We start from the raw sequence: 18496 nt of genomic DNA on the forward strand, positions 1-18496 counted from the left end.
TATATTGTGGATAATAATAATTCATCCTCCATGTTTATGAAATGATCAGAAAGGAAATTCAGATGTTATACACCAATTGTTTCAATGGACTGGAAAGACGAATGTGTGATGTGTGTGTGGATGTGTGAACTTCCAGTTATGAACAGTCATTCACAGATGTCCAATTGGAGCTTTCTCCAAGTGGTATTCCACACTTTGTAATTACAGACAGATTCATTTTTTTAGCCCTGAGATTGCCACCTGGGGAGCTGTTATAAATTGTAAAGACAGATGACATGAGCCTATCACTGCCAGCTAGCCCTCTCCTTTTCTTGATTTCATGGAAACAATTTCCAAAATCAATTTCGATTCAAACAAATTTTTACATGGTGATTTCATTTATGGGAAATAATTGTAAGGCCGATAAGACGCAGTGTTTAAAGAGGCCCCAAAGCCAATTTGTACTCAATTCTAAATGCAGATAAACATTCCATGCAATCAACAATAACGACAGCTGTTTTTTAACCTTTTAAATGAATAGCATCATGAGGTGCAGGGGGTGCTGTGATTGGATCCCCTCTGTAGATAATTGCTCTAGTATAAAAATAATATTGGTGCTGATGGTTTCTCTGTTGGATTATAGGGCATCTGGCATTCCCTGTCCCATGTTTCAATAGCTTTTGCTTCATTTCATTTGACATCTTATTTAATTAACCCCCTCTTCTTTACCAATTAGATCATCTCCTCTGATAATTATCAGTTTCTAGATCTGTAAAGCTGCACTCTTATTCTGAATAAACCTGGAAATGCATAGGCATACATGCATCTGTAAAGAAACACAGTCAAGAAGGAAATCCACAGATTTACAGGAACTGAAACATCCGGGTTTCCCCTTATTTCGTGGATTTTGACCTTTTATGATTCTGTCCTTTGCCTATAGCAAGAAGGAGCTCTTAAATATTTAATTGCAATTGGAAGACAGTTTAACTAAGTAATTTTTTAGAAAATAAAAAAGTTTCTAATTTTATATTATTAGATTATTGTATTTATATATTAAAGTATAAAGCACACCCCTGATGTCCCATGAAATGAATCACACCTAGTCTGGTGATAGCAGGCAATGTATCAATTTACAAAGATCAAACTTTTGTAATTTTTCTTTAATATTTAAAAATTAAACACTTGTTTCTGATTTTGTCTACCAAAATATAAATGTCTGGCTTAAGTTAGCCCAGCATTGTGTATGATCTTAATAAATATGGCTTAATTCTATGAATTAGAATAACATAGGATCCTTTCATTATTCAAATACTTACCAAGGTGCAATTTTCATGATGCATTTGGAATAATATTATCATCACAACAGACTTTTTATCCATCAAGAAGTGTTCAGCTATTGCAGAAAATTCCTTTAATATACTGTAAAAGAAAAAAAAACGTTCTTCCAGTTTCATGTGGAATATTTTTATTGTTTTCCAGGACTGTGCTAAGTCTGTAAGCATGGACACACCAGTCTCCGACAAAAAGAGATAATTGTGTATTTTCATCTTCCTTCGTGGAGCCCTTTTAAATGGAGCTGAATACAGTATGCCTGCTGTTGTTTCATTAATATACATAAAAAGTAGCTTTTGTGTTGAGGACTACCATGGTTTCTGAGTTGGCATTGGTGCCAATCAAGAGCACTTATCACCAGTCCTTAAAACCGTGAGGACCTCTGGTATTCATTACAAATAAGCTCATAAATATAGTTAGACTTAGGTTTGCTAGAATTAAACCAGTTTAAGCAGGACAGTTACAAAAAATCAATAGAATCTGTGTGACTATGCCTTCGGGATTTGACCTGGTGATCACCCATATCCAACAATACCGCTGTGTGTATCTGTGCTGACCTAATCCATCTCTTTCTTCTCCCCTTGGAGATACAAGTTTGCTCCAATACACAGCTCATTTAATTATTTTTAAAAATATTTTAGATGAATATGCAGCATTATTTTCTTAATGTTTTTTTTGGTTCAAATTACATGGTTTGATGCTTACATTTTTATGCAAATGGGTATATGCTAATAAACAAAAAGACTGTTAACCTCTTCCCCCTCAGAATTAATTGCAGCCCAGTGGTTGCTCTCTCTCTCTCTTTTCCACACAGCACAAATGTCTACAGCTGTGTGTGAAACTGGGGAACTTGTCAGGTTTTTGAGAGGGGTTTTGTTCTCTTGAAGATTTGAGCTCTGCTCCTGAACATATATAATTTTCTTTAGAAATAAGTGACACCTGTAGGTGTCAAAAAGAAAGGGTGTTAATTGTAGGTTGTTTAGAAATGCCTCTGTTTTTTCTATCTCTATCCCATCAGATATCAGCCCATGAGTAAAGCTTTGTATGATCAGTACTGGAATGGAAGACCTCTACGAAAATACAATATGTGGCCTTAAGTAATGTTTGTAGACCAGAGGAAAAACTAATTTCCCCCTATGGTTACTATGCAATATGAGATGCGTTCCAATGGTTAAGACTTTAACCCAAAATGTAAAGTACTCAATGCAAAGTTTTTCTATTATGAAAAAAAAAATTGTGGTGGTTATGCAATTTATTGCTTTTCATTTTTTTTCCTACAAATGACAGTTTGGTACTTCTTTCTTACTAACCACATGATTATTGAAGAGCCCTAGGCACTGTTTGTAAGAGTAGGGGTGGTGAACCCTGGTAACCTCTCTGTAGACTTATTCAACCAGAACCACCCAAATTCCTCCCCCCTCCCCCCCAAATTCAGTCAATGAAGTAAGTTCTCACTTGTCTTTCTGATCTGTTGTGTAGTGGGGCTACTTTCACATGTCTCCCAGCCGGGTGCAGTACTTTAGGAATGGAGGCTTTTTCTTTATAAAGAAGAAAGAAAATCAGGTCAGCTAGGAGTCGGTTACAACTTCAGTAGAGCCACATGGTAGTGGAGTGGTTAGCATTGCTGTCTCAATGTGCTAGGTCCCTGTGTTTAGTTCTGGGCTGCTATCTGTGTGGAGTTTGTATGTTCTCCCTTTCTTTGTGTGGGTTTTTGTCAAGTGCTCCCACAATCCAAAGATATACTCATAGGTTAATTGACCTTTGGGAAAACAGGTCCTGGAGTGTGTGTCTCTGTGTCTGTCTGACCTGTGATGGACAGCTGTCCCTTCCATCCTGCCTTGTTCTCATTGCTTGCTGGCATAGTCTCTAGCTCCCCTGCAATCTGAATTCAATGAAGTAGTTAGAAAATTGATGGATGGGTGGATACAGTGTGTTTCTACCTTGCTGTCAGGTTGTGGGTTTAAGTTACCACTGCAGACATTACCATGGTACCTTGAGGTCCACCCAGATGATAAGTGGGGACCAGCATTGCTGGGAGTTACCCCTGTGATGTCCTGGCATCTCTGGGAGGACATACTCTAGTCCATTTAACACTATAGAGGCCAGGAGGAGCTCTGGCCCCACGAACCAGTGTGCTTTTAAATCTTCCTTATTTGCTGGAAAAAAAACATCTATCATTATACAAAACATCAGCCATAAATGTCACAGTTAAATTATATTTACTGTTTAAAAAAGAAACTTCATCCAATCTTCCAGCTAAACGTTATACAAATTATGCTAACTATTCCATGTGAGAGAAAATAATTATAAATAATTATGCCTTTTTATCTGGCAATTTCAATTGCATTTAAAGCAAGTTAAGAAAGACAAAACAATGTGCCTTTACTGTTAGCAATGACTAGAATTCCAGCCATGTTTGATTATCCTACTAAGAATTTGTGAAATTGGTATTCATGGCAGGTATTCTAGAATGTCAATTTCAACTTCTTATTTCAAATTTAATCTACAATCCTCGTGCAAAACCACATAGCATAACAGTTCCAGTGGACCTCTTTTTAGTGTCTTATACACTTACTGCTTTAAACAGTATTGCTCCTCCAGGAAAATAAATTATAAAATATTCAAATGTCTGTGAAGATTACTGCCATTCAGTAGCCTATACTGTACAGTATATGCTGCAAAATAACTTAAACCTAAATGAAACAGACTAATTCCGAAATCTTGCATTTGACTTGCAGTGTTCAGTTTTGTGAACAGATTGTTACATCAGAATGAGAAACCTTTTGAAGGGTGGATGCTAGTACCACAATGTTAAGAGGCAGTGCAAATAGCATAGTGTGACAGAAAGCAAGATCACTGCAAGGTTAATTACATCTCTTACCATACAGAATAAGAGAAAGGCAAGTTGGACGTGGGCTAAGATGCACTTTACTCTATTGCTGAACAGAGCCAGCTGGCAAACAGAGAACAGCCCCTGAGAAATCATAAATCCATATAACTCCACGGAATTTGAAATATTAGTTTTAAATATTGTTTTAAGCCGAGCCCAATCTGTTGAAATTGTCATTTACTTCTCCCTAAAGAAATGATTTCTAATATATGGGAAAAGCTGATTTTCTTCCATTTACCAAAACATAGAGTTAGAGAGTGCTTACTGTATGTAAGAGTGAAATTGTGCACTACCTATTATTTGTTTGTAGTTTTTAGATGCTGAAAAAATAAAAAGGTAGTTCCAGTTTAAATCCAGAGTTACATGTATAATGTCTTTTTTTGTTCTTTCCCATCCGAAGCTGGTTTTCCTGTAATATACTCTAGTTCAAATTAGACATTTTGTTTTGAACATGTCTGACTTCATGAAATCTCTTCAGATGCGGGATGACTGTATTATCAGAGCATCTGTACAAGCTGTGTTGGAGAGAGCCAAGCTTATGGAACTTCAAAGAATGGTCCATCTTGTATTTACAGTCAACAGGAATCAGGAAGCATCCTTGACAGTTTTGCCCTAGTGAATCAATATGCTGGGGACCCATTAGGCAAACAGTACATGTACAGTACATCAGAGCTATTCAGAGCTCGTCTCTCAGGTCAGATGGACACACCCTGAAGAACTGTTCTTTTTTTTTTTCCTAAAGAGATACCCAAGGCTGAAAATAAACTAGTGCAGTAGTTTGTAAAACTTCTTAGCTTATGTTGGTCTAGTAATAAGCATTTTTCAAATTTGGTGTTGATAAAAGTCATAAGATGAAAACAAGTGCATCAAATGCACACATCAAGGTGGAATCTATGGTCAAAACCTGAAGCTTTCTTCTCGCTTCTTTCATGTATATCCCTTTCGTGTACAGTATATCTGTGCTGGCACTAGTCATGTGGTGCCTGTGGCATGTTTCCGTGATTTGCTGAACACTGAACACAACTGTGAAGATACATTGATCTGATTGTACAGTCACACATACTGTAGTTGATGGAACTGTCATCCTTCCATTTAATTTCTAAAGCAATGTGTGGTTGATTGCCAGTGACTCCTGAACTTATAAACCACATCTATACATGTATTGTAAAGCTTACATTATGTAATGTTGAGAAACCTGCTTATGAACATCCTAGGTTTGATTCCTCTCAGATTCTGACATCCCTGTCACCACAATGGCACAAGTGATAGAAGGGAAGTAACGTAGCGAGTAGGTTTAAAGTATTATGCAGACATAAGATTTTGCACCCCTGTCTACTCAATTAATTCACCACCAGTCTTTACCACTACTCACAGCTGACTGCACACCTGAAGATGGCTCTACAAATAGATTATAGTCAAATAGATTAAAGTAAGCTTCAAAAAGGTGGCAGATTAAGATGAATGAGTGTACATTCATACATTAGAGCTCAAATAATCTGGTAAAGCAGATGTTGAAGATGACAGGGTTCCGAAAGAGATTATTGTGTCAGAAAGGAAATTTTATGAGAAGACTTTTAAAGTTGGTGGCTTTGCACATTTTAACACCAAAAGCAGGCTGACGATTTATTCAAAGACTAAAGCAGGGGCTGTCAGTGAGCTGTAAGAATTTGTGCTAAAAATGCTCTGTGATTATTAACCATTACTGGTGTGGTAGTAAAATATTTAAAACACACAGCCCCTCACCCTACATCTTCTCTGTGTCAGTTTTCACTTTTTTTCACTTCCTGTTCCCCTTTACCATCTTTGTTGTCTCTTTGAGTTCCTCTTTGCAGTTTAGTAGCATCTGAGGAGAGAGCTCTGTTGTTCCCAAAATGTAGGACCACCAGCTTAAGCTGGGGCTAATATGGGTCTTTTTCAGGAAAAAAATTATGAACTCTGTTTGTCGAGTACAGAATATAGAACACAGAACACAGAACACAGAACACAGAACACAGAACACAGAATACAGAATACAGAATACAGAATACAGAATAAAGAATAAAGAATAAAGAATGCAGAAAGATGACAACTGTGCTCACAGAATTGAGCACCCTACTGCAGACCCTATTGCTGTCATAACAGGTGTCCATGGTGAAGTGGGAGTCTTGGAGCAAACAATAGCAGCCCAAACCTGTCTATTAGCTGTAGCTGAACACTGCAGTAGACGTGATAGTGTACCACCTTGTAGACAGTCTCACTTGATCCAGGTAATTTTGTTCAGTATTGAAGATGGGGCTGAAGGTGAGACAGAATTGGACAGGTGGTACGGAATTCCAAAGCCCCGGTATGGGGACACTTCATGCCAATGCTGTTTTTCAAAAGAGTAGTGGTAGCTGCATGTCACCCAAATGATTGTTTTGACTTCAGTGGTGACTTAAAAGTGTTCCCCCTCCATATGTTATACACTTCAAGATCCTCTGAGATAAAAAAAAGTTCTACATAAGAGAAAGGAATTACTATAAAATAAGTTGTTCAGTCCCTACAGTGTAATGATAGAGAGCATGACATAGTGTGTAATGCAATCCAAGTGGGAAAACAAATATTAGTAGCATGAACAAGTTGATTTTTAAGGACCAATCCCATTAGCCCATTGATAGAGACTATTTCAAAGTTATAAGCCAAAATTACTGCTATGCCAATAGGCTAAGTGCAGTAGAATGCCGGATTGTGGCTCTCCTACATCTGTTTTTGTATACCCTGCCGGCTCTATCAGTTCATAAATGATTAAGCCTGTACAGGTGGGAGCATGATGATAAGAAATATTCAACAGATTCATGTTAGTCTGTTACACTATATAGTATACTGTATATAGTCTTTTGCATTTTATAAGTATAAATTTTAGTTAGGAGTACTCTCTTAATGAAAATGACTAAATAATAGTAAGGTATTGTTCTTTTAAAGTACCATGGATTTGTGGTATGCTCATGATTTGGTTACCAGGCCTTCTAGGTAACATGTGTGATGCTCAGTAGTTCTGCCATGCCAAGTATGGATAATTTAGAATGATGTCTCTGTGTTCAACAGAATTTAGGGTAGTGGAACAAAGTACTCAACTTTTGAGCCATTAAAGGAGCTCACCTGATCACAGGATGTGCTCTGTGATACAGACATGTAATGTGAGGATAAAACCATGTCACTAGCTGACTGAGACTGTCCAAGTGGTGATCTGGATGAGACCCTTCACAGGAAGAGAAGGAGTTAATTGGAAATAGCTCTTTTAACCTGGGACTGCATCGGCAGCTTGTGTGGCCATCATTGAGAGGTGCACTTTGCCTACAATTAACACAGTCTCCTTTATGTCACTGCATAGCCTGTAGCGTGTTAAAAGATGAATGAGTGAGTGTACGCTTTGTTGCCTGTGATTCAAGATGTGAAAAACAATCAGAAATTCAATCAAAGATGGAGGAATTTGCAGCTTTAGAACTGAGAATAAAGAGCTTTATCATACTGTATTTATCCACCACATTTGTTCAGCCAAATTTTGGATACTCTTTGCCACACTTTAAAAGCGCTGTCTAGCAATTCTCGGTGCAAACCTCACACTTGTGGTGAGTTTTTCTAGTGAGTTTTTCTGGAGGCTATACCTGTATGTAGAATTCAGCTAAATTTATAATTCATAAATTTCAATTATAGAGGTTGTTGAGGCAGTTGTAACATATTTCTACTGCATACCAGGAATGAATATCAGAAAGTAAACTTTATTTAGGCAAATTGTGTAATCCAATATTAGTTGTGTTAATTGCCTATTATTAAACCTTAAAAAGATTAACAAAACATATTAGCAGGTTCCTTGCCTTGTTGAACCTTTGTTTTCTGACATCACTGAAAGTATGTTCACTCTGAACAAAGAAGAAAAGAGATTTGGATCATTTTCCAATTTTATCCTCCTAATAGTTCTTTACAAAAGTGGGTAAAGATGAGTTACTGTATGTTTTGTGTAATCATATTTTATGTGTATGAAAATGAAAAGTAAGAATTTAGTGCAAGTACTGTAACTTGTGATCATCGTGGTCCAAATAGTCCTTCTATGTTCGAACTAAAGCTTTGTCAGCAAATTTTGTGTTTTTTGTGTATTGCCATATCTTATTGAAGTACAACTCTGTGGCTCCTTCTGTACAGTACTCTGCACTTAATAGCACTTTCCAATAGATGCTATTAATATTTATATAACAGTTTCACTTTTTAATACTATGACATGTTACTATTTCAAAGTTAAGATTCTGTCAGCTTCACAAAACAACAAATTTTTGAAAATTTGTGTGTGTAATCATAGCAAAAGAATAAGGAGATCTTCATTTAGTCATTTTAATTCATTTTTTGATGTTTTATGGTCCTTCTTGCTTTCTAACATAGCTACTGTACATGAGCATGCAGATAAAGTAGCAACATTCATCTGCTCAAACTTTGAAAGTTAAGGTTCTATTTATCCAAAGCACAATTTTCTTTATTATTTTGGGGTTGTTCTTTTAAAAATCTTTTGTGCTATGAAAAGGCATTTACAGAGAGGCCAATCCCAAAATTGAAAGAGGACATCTCTTTATCGTTTAAAATTTGATTCACAATGTTCATTGACCCGGAGGTCTGAACCTTTCTTTATCCTTTTATAGCAAGCAAAACAAAAATCCTTAGGGTGGATAACTCCATTTAGAATGCTGGAGAGCAAAGAAGCACTTATCTTAATGTATGACCTTAAACAAAATTGGTCTTTACTGATTACCTCTGGTTAGGTAACCCTGAAAAAGATGTGGCTTAGAATTCACTTTGATTGTGCATAGCTGTAGAGGTTCTTTGCTGACAGTTTTAAACAATAAAATGTGAAGATCCGCACATTATTTTGATAGAGAGGAATATTTCAGCTAACTAGATAAAAAGTGCAGAATAATAGTTTAGGAATAACTCCAATGGAATCATAGCTGAGTATAAAACAACAATGGAAACCTTCATGTTCAAAAACATGACTGTACAAGCTATCGTCTTACATTGTTGAAAAAGAGGTTTTAAATGTCATTTTAATTATTTTAATTAAATATTATATTAAAATAAATTGTAATGTGCATTTCACTAATACCTATGTACAATTGCCTGGTCATTTCAGAAAACTTAAATTTATATTTATAATTGAATGTGTTTAAATTGTGCAAAATGACTTTATTTTAAAACTCAGAAATGTTTACCACAGAAAACAATATTCTTACACTGCAGTTTTTTTCAAGCATTTGAAAATATGATCTTATACAAATGTACAAAATCACATTCCCTATAAATATGATGGCTGTTCTGAAATTCTTATATGGAATATCGTATTTGTCTGTCAAACGTTTGTTACAAAATAATCAGGTGAAGATGGTTCCACAACACCTGAACTATGATGTTCAATAAAAATTGACGGTTTTTATCTAGTGTGACTTTTCCACATCAATTTAAGGTTCAAACACACATGTAAACACTTCAAAAAAGTCGCCTTTTTAAAAAAAGCTTCCATTTTATATAGGGTTCCTTGGACTTACCTATTATTTTCTTACCCGGCTTATATAATAAATATATTTCTATAATATTATTAAATATTATATTGTATATACTGCTGAAATACATATGACAGGCTTCAGTATTTTGGCATAGAATAAGTGATCTTGTTATATTTTGGGGATATCAAATATTGGAATTTTACTCTCAGTACCCTAGTGTTTAAGTAAGACAAGGGGTATTCTACTACCATTTCATAGGCTGTCATTTACCTTATATCATCACGTAAGACAGGTGGCCAAGAAATTTGACTAATAATTAATAATGACAAGATCACTATTGGTGAAGTCATTTAGCCAGGCTCCCTGGGGATGGGACAGAGGAAAAGTAAGAAAGCATAAATGGCAGGATATAGAAAACAGATCTGGATAGACAGAAGATATACTGTAGGGACAACATGGAAGACAGAAGAAGTACCAGCACCATGAGTGAGCTCCTGACCAGACAGATACTTCCAAGTAACCTGTAACCTAAAGAAACTGAATCTGTTAAAAGGAATTGGGGAAATAGTTATTTCCTATTTGTGCTATCTTCCTGTGCCAAAATAAATCTCATCTGTTTTGTGCTGCGCTATTTAGTTTAAAAACCCATACATTTATCATACATTTGTTACTCACCCCACCCACTATCTTTTTACAATCTCCTCAATCCAGATTAAGGTATTAAAATTTATATATGACATGCAATCTCCAATATGTTTTTTTTCATTATTGGCATTTAATACTGAAAGTATCTCAGCTCCACATTTATGTACAGTAAAAGAGAATAGTTGATAGATTTGGTGTACCTTAAATTGTAAGTAAATATAAAGTTAAAAATAAAAATGAATATACAATACGAAACACGCTAAATATTGAATATGACGTATTTCACTTAAAGTATTACTTTCTAAATTGATGTAAACTCAACCCAGCTGTATGTGCATTGTGCAAAGATGTTTTACAACTCTGCGGCATGTGCCATAGCTAAAATACAAACAAGATAGAATAAAAGGCAGCAAGCTTTCTCGTCATGCCTTGAAGGCACCTGGGTAAACAGAAAGCCCACATTCAGCATTCATTATTTCAACACGTTTACATCTACTGCAGGGAAATTGTAGACTTTGAACTCACAATTACTTTAATTTTTCTAAGTCTGTGTTCCAAGACATGCTGCCATTTTAGAAATAGCTGACTTTTTGGCAATGAAACAGCCGCATGTAATGAGATCAAGAGCTTATAAAGATTTCCAAAGACATCCTAAAAGTCAGAAGTTCAGTGAAAAACAAAAAAACACAATCACTGAATATAGGCAAAGTGGCAAATTGACACAGTATGTGACAACAGATAACACAGGATCCTGACAGGACAAATATAGAGGCAGAACAAATATATCCTGTCTGTGCCTATTTACAGTAACCACGTACATTACAAGATACTGTACAATTCTTTTGAAAACATACTTTTTAAGTATGTGACAATTAAATAAATGTTTAAATAGCAATGATATGCAAAATAAAATATGCAATTGCTTAAAGAATTTTTGGATGTGGGTGTCAACACGTGATCCGCATTCACACATTTCACACAAAAATAAGCTCATGGTACAGCCTCAGGAGTATGCATGGACGACGTTTGAGTCAGATCTTGACAATCCTACGCCTCTGCCAGCTATAGTGATCTATAAATAGTTGGGCAGTTTGATTTTAATACCTTCTGGTTAAAATATTAAACATACTTACAGTACTTATCTGCAATGTTGCACTCTTCAAGACTGGGATGTATCCAATAGAGAGCAGGGCTATGCATTTTCTTCCCTTGTCAAGAATACTGGGAGAGATCCTGTGCTGTATTTAATAGGTTAGCCTATGTACAGGACCCAGATGAGTGTAAAATTAAAATAGTATTCCAGCAGGGCAGCCAAAACACAGACTGAAAATGCTATCTTGTACAGTACATACTGTACTTATGCAGACTAAGGGTGGCATCTTTAGCTAAATAAAATCTTGGTGTTAGGTGACATGACATTTGGCATCTGGTTTGCCAGAAGGCACTCCTTTTGTCATATTTTGCCCCCCTCCTCCCCTCATGAAGGGGGTACACCTGTGCAGGCTCACTTCTAAAGTGATCACAGTGTCTCTCTGATTGGGCTCCTTTTCTGCACTAAACTATTTTTAGTTTATAGCCCAGACGTACAGTACAGTACCTGGACAGCTCTTCTCTTTTATTGAAAATCCCAAAAGCAGATCCTAACCCTTTTACCTGTAGTTGAAATGACAACATTTTAAATTTTAAATGATTCAGAGAAAGGCTGTACTTTTTCCCCAAATTTAGTGATGTGAAAATCTGTTCATTTCAATCTGTGCTTTTTATGGGAATATTCTGGAGCATTGACTAGAGAGCCACTTGTGATGCTTCTAAAAGTAAAAGTATCCCTTTGAATGCCAACTATTCTCTTGTATTGCAAATGGGAGGATGACAAAAAGGTTTCCATAATTGTCTCCATGTTGCAGTTCCTCCTTAAACATGTAAATTTAGTAACAGCATTTTTGCTCACTACTATGGTTTAAATCTCATTATCTAAAAACTAAACAGAATTTCCCACAACATGTCTTTTCTGGTTCATCATTTTACAAATAAAAGTTTTCATTTGAGTTGTTTCGTTAAGTGGCCTTTCAGTGGCAGTTATACTATAAATATGCTGACAGTGCATTCAGATCTGTTTTCCTCTGTGTGCCACTGCCACACTCACACAATATCCCATAACAAACAGAATGCTAGGAATTTCAAGAAACAATTTTTACCATTATAAGTGAAACAGGAAATAAGGCACATGACTACAACAGATCAGTGGCGTGTTTTTCCACATAAGCCAAATCTCTAGATTTCAAAATCGACAAATTGCTGCATCCTGAAATGTAAAACTTTTTTGAAAATTTCTTCTCTGAAAAGGTCACACCTGAAGAAGGCTCCATGGCTGAAATGTTGCGTTTTCTTTCTTCTCTTTTCAGCATGGAATAAACCTATTACTTGTATTTAATAAAAGCCTGAAGAATATTCAAAGTGAGTTTTATCTGCTATTCATATTTGTGGTGATATTGAGAACCATGTTGAATTTCAACAAAAGCAATATGAATGTTCAATTTTTTTTTAAAGCATGATAATCATTGGCTACCCCTTGAGGTTAAAGATCATTGTCTTCCATGAACGTGAAGGTGATTGATAAGGTTGTTACAGGATCTGCACACTCTCTGGCAGCTTGAGAAGGTGTTGTCTCAGGGATTCGTCATAGTGAGCTCTCCCTGACACTCTCATTTCACTTCCTTGTTCTGAAACTTTCTGATCTCAAAGTTCTACGCTCCTTCCTCAAATATTTTCCTCCATCTGCTTTAGTCCGGGACAACAATCTCCCAATAACTGCTATTGATATCATATGTCCTCATACCCCCAGCCATGCAGTTCTTTGACTGTGCTGGGTGAATAGAACCTTGTTTATGAGCCTTCAGTCTGATATTTTGACACCACGACAAACCCAATGGAGCTGATAGCAGATGATCATAGTTTCAATATTTATTGGGAGAGAACACTGATGTTGAAGTATCTGTCCTCCCTCTGGATACATAAACTGAAAACAAAGTTGTTAAAATGACTGTAATCCTTTCAGTTGTTTTCTGTGCTACCACATTTCAGCAGGTGAAGCAGGAATGATGACTGCTCAGTAGCCCATCACATGGTTTCACTTGTACATATCATAATCCTCAATGATCCGCCTTCTGGCCAAAAGCTGCAATTACAGACACTGCTGGATTATTTTCATAACATACTGTAAGTAAACCTACAAACAAGAAGAGGCACTCATCCCATCTAGCCTGAAAGTAGTAGTAGCCTGATTGGTAGTTAGTAGCTAATTGATCCAGGGATCTCAATTTATTCAAAGAAGCCTCCTGTTCCAAGTTTCAAATGAACTTTCTTATGTTTTCATTTGTGTCCTCTGGTTTATGTTTCTTTAAATCTGAAGAAATCAGCTGTATTGAATTTTCAGTGGCTTTGAGAATTTTAAATATTTGTATCAGGTCCTTTCATAATGTTCTCTATTCACAACCTAAAAGACTAATTTCCTTCAGCGTTTCAGTGCAGGATATTTCCTTAAGGATCTGAAAGCTAAATTAATATATTTTCTATAATGTGGAGACTAAAACTGACCATGATCTCAATGAGTACTACTGTAGGTCATTATACAATTTTTTCATGACATCCTTAGATTTAAATTCTATACCTGTAACTATATGTTCTAACATTTTATTTCCAATTTAAAAAAAAGAAATAAAATGATTGGATACTGTATATAGTAGAAATTAAATTTCATTCATCATGTGAAAGAACCTATCTATTTTCTTCACACTCCCTATGAATTAGAATGAATGGTGCTGGAATGTGTGCATTTGGAGATTGCTGATGAAGAACTTTGGATTTCTGAGTCAGATGTCTAGGTCTCATCTTCTGATATGCCTCAGTAAATATGTTGACAGATCCATGTCTGTCAAGACACATACTGCAGCACCTACAGCTTATGGAGTGTGATGATTGACATTGGGAGAAGTTAAAAAATGTACTATCCATTTAAAAAGTCAGCTGCTCTCCAACAGGAAGCTTGCCGGTTATCAAATGGAGTATGGCAATCAGAAATATTGAAAATAGAGCTGGAGCAGAGAGACCCTTGTTATACTCGTGTCTGGACCTTAGAAGATCCTGTGATAGAGTGCTTCACCAAGATTTACTGCATGCATATTATGAATCACGTAAAGGATGTTAACAAATTTTAGAGGGTATCCTTAATTTTCCAAAGTGCCTCAAGATTCACTGAGAGACAGTCCACAAACAAGATTCACACAGACATGTTTTCATGTCATGTTTTCATGCCATGAACTTCTGCAAAAATATGGAGATTGAGATGTCAGTAACAATATTCAATATTCTGCTCTTTGACAGTTATGAGACCTTTATATCCCAAGTTTAAAAATAAACTGAATTTATATTTTTTGCTTTCTGTCCTTTTGCAGTATTTTTCAAACTTCAAGATGTCCTTTTTCAAATCCACTGTATAACAGTACACTCACAGTGATGAAGCTCAAGCCCATTTGAGACTCTCAGTAGTAACATTATGCACTGTACGGTATGTTGTCTTTCCAAAAATATAGTCTTACTTTTAGACAACATGAAAATAAATGGAACAAAGGATGTTGAAATGGGTTTCATAATCATTCAAACAGTAGAAAAACAAGGGCATCAAGATAATGGCCACTTCAAAGAAGGCAGAAACATAAATAAGGTTCCATTTGAAAAATTGCCCAGTCCTCATTATTCCTGATTGCTAGCACAAAGTGCTGGTAGAAGGATGTGATTTTTTCCTTAAGGTTCTTGTATAATCAAGGCCGTCTCCATAATTAAGAGGGCTGTTGAACTACTACATTTTTGTATTTGCTTGGTTGACATTGGAAAACAATGTAATCCATCTCAGAAGTACTACAGTACTCTACACCATATTTAAACTTAACAATGGGATCAAAAATGTAAAATATTTTTACATCTTTTATCTACAGTATGTATTGTCATGTCTAATCCTTCAATAAAGCGTATGATTCAATGATGACTTCTGGGTTTTAGTCTAGTAATAGAATTTGAAGTCAAAATCCAGCTACAGTATAATAATGTGGTTTTATAGTTAAGTGTGTACTGTGTGTTTCTTTCAGGGAAAGTGGGAGCATATTTTAAGCCCTTGCAGTTGCACATAAAGGCTATTTGTTTCTTGGTGAAACTTATGATATATTCATAATCTTTTGTGAAGAAGTTTGATCTGATATACTAATTTCATGGGCTTGTAATCTATATAGCTATGTGTTTTTCATATATATGTCTGTGTGTGTGCACCAGGATACAATGGCAATGTACTGTAGACTGTATACTGTACCATAATAGTTGCCTACAGTGCTTATGAAAAAATAAAACAAATTGCAGCAAATTCGCATAAGGAATATATAGAACACATACAGTAGGATACACATAGAATACATAGGATACATATAGAATACATAGGGACTATTTTTTATTGATAGTTCTATCTAAAAAGTGTGCGGTCAGTGGCAGATATGGGAAAGATGAATGATTCCTCTCTTTAATTTATTGTGTCCCCAGTGTTTTATTACCACTTAGAGCTGAATATAAATGCTGTTCCCAGTTTGTGCTTAGTTATTACCTCAATAATGGTCCACTTGCAGTAGGATTTAATTAACACAATGGAGGTGAAACTTCCAAATGTTTTTCTATCAATCAGCTATCAGCCTAGCTTTCTAAAGAAAAGGTGTAACTGTTTTTTTTTAACCTGTCTCAATGTTGTTTATCCTACTGTTGTTAGTCTTCCTTATTTCTTTTAATCATCTTCAGGACCTTTTCAAAACGTTTCTTTAAGCTCTTGACCTATTTTACAAGCACAGCATTCTTCTCTTGATCACAGGAATGGGATAACCATTCCACTATGGAGTTCCTAATACTGAAATGTTTTGGGCATTCCACTGAAATTATCACAAACTGCAAGAACTATGTTTCTGTCATCTTTACCCCAGAGGATAAAATTAAGATGACAGGGAACAAGAGAGTTCTAGATTTGGTGGAAGAAACGTTAAGCTAGAAACTAATCTGCTCTTACAACTAAGAATAATTTGTTTAGCTTAGTTCCATCTTAAAGATACCGTGAACTATATAAAATAATGTAACTTGTACAGTAAAATGCAACAATGTATTGAACTATAAATTTCCCTGTTTTTTCCTAATTCCATTGATGCTTAAAAACATTATTAAAATGGAATATACTATAGATAGATAAGACTTTACTGATCCCAAAGGGAAATTGATATGTTACAGCAGTCCAGCCCAAGACAAGCAAAAGCAGACATCATAATAGATGAAAAATTAGAATACGTACAGTAATAAAAAATAAATATAAAATAAAATAGATAAATAAAAATAAATACATACTTTAGGTGTGTGCAAAATATGATCATACTGTAAAAACAGTAAAATATTGTCCAAATATTGATTGATTGTCCAAAAAGTACAATGGAGCAACATGCTGTCCATAGACGAGCAAATGAAGGGCTAACAGTCCTAGCCTAGGGCAGCATTATACACCCTGACAGCCGCCAGGAGGAAAGACTATGTGTGTATATATAATCATATAATTTGTTTTATAATGGTAAATAACTTAAAGACTATACAGTAGCTTTCATGTTTAAAAATCTGACTTAAAGTATAATATTTAAATCACACAGATGTGGTTATTACAGATAGTTTTCTTGAATGAGATTTCAATTCAGAAAAGACTACAATTTAAGACACACAATAAGGCATATGTACATTTATTATTTCCTGACATGCATGGATTCACAATAACCTAATATCATTCCAAGAATACATTTAACATTTATTCTACTATGATTGCTAAATGTTTTAATGCTCCTTCCAAAATTTACGGTATGTTTCATCCACCCATCATCCAAGAAATAATAAAATTGAATGCTTACAGATAAATGAGCTTGTGCCCAATAAGTTTCCTTGGACTCAGTTCATTAAAGTATCCATATATAATATATATATATATTTTGTTGTAGTGGAAGTAACAGCTTCTTACTTATTTTTTCACCTTTGAAAGCAAGTCATTCATTAAAGGGCCAATTTGGCAAAATGTCAGAATGCATTTCTGTTAGTGCTTCTGCATTTTTTCTTAAATCTATTAAGAATAGATTTGTTTTCAATCTAATGTTCTACGGAATTGTAATATTGTTCCTACTATATGACTGTAGTAATAGCAGTGTAGTCTATATTCATATTGGCAGTCACATGCATTGTAAATTGCTGCTGTACAAATACCACCAGAGCTATAAATCATGGAATGAAATCATAAATGTAAAGTAAAATGAAAAGAAGATGAAACATTTTCTTCTCCTGCTTTCCTGTTTCATTGGCTCAATAAAGCTGAGCAGATTTTCTTTTTTAATTGTAGAGCCTCTAAAGGGCCTAAATGCTCCAAATATTCAGCTGAAATGCTAATGCTATTTGCTCTTTTATCAGTATGTGTCCCACATGTGGAATACAAATACATCATTAGGCAAAACTACTGGCAAGGAGTTTGTAACAAGATGGAAAACATTATGCTGTATCATTAGTGACAGAAACGTACACTTGATCACATTTTTTTCTGCACAACACCAATGATCCTTGCATTTAAAAAAGAAGAACAATTCCATTAAAGTCCGTATTACACTTAATGAAACATTTTAAAGAACTTAATAATTAGCAGTGCAGTGAGGTGTAAAACTTTAGAAAGGTCATAAATGAGAGGAGGCCATTCAGCTAGTCTTACGTTTTTAAAATTTGATCGAAGGATCTCATCAAGTTGATTCTTGATGAGAAAAACTAAGGTTGCTGCTGGAATAGATGTACAGTAGGTGGGGCCAGCAAGAGGCTATGAGGGTCCTAATGCCCCATATAGTGACAGGGATACTATACTGTAAAAACCCCAGCATCCTGACCAAATTTCCCATTGGCCCTTACCAATTATGGCCTCCTAATAATCCCCTATTATGCATTGGCTTCATGACTCTGTTCTTCTCCCCACTGATAGCTGATGTGTGGTGAGTGTACTGGCTCACTATGGCTGCCGTCGCATCATCCAGATAGGGCTGCACATTGGTGGTGGTGG

This window comes from Lepisosteus oculatus, chromosome 3 (assembly GCF_040954835.1).
Source record: "Lepisosteus oculatus isolate fLepOcu1 chromosome 3, fLepOcu1.hap2, whole genome shotgun sequence".
NCBI classification, from domain to species: domain Eukaryota; kingdom Metazoa; phylum Chordata; class Actinopteri; order Semionotiformes; family Lepisosteidae; genus Lepisosteus; species Lepisosteus oculatus.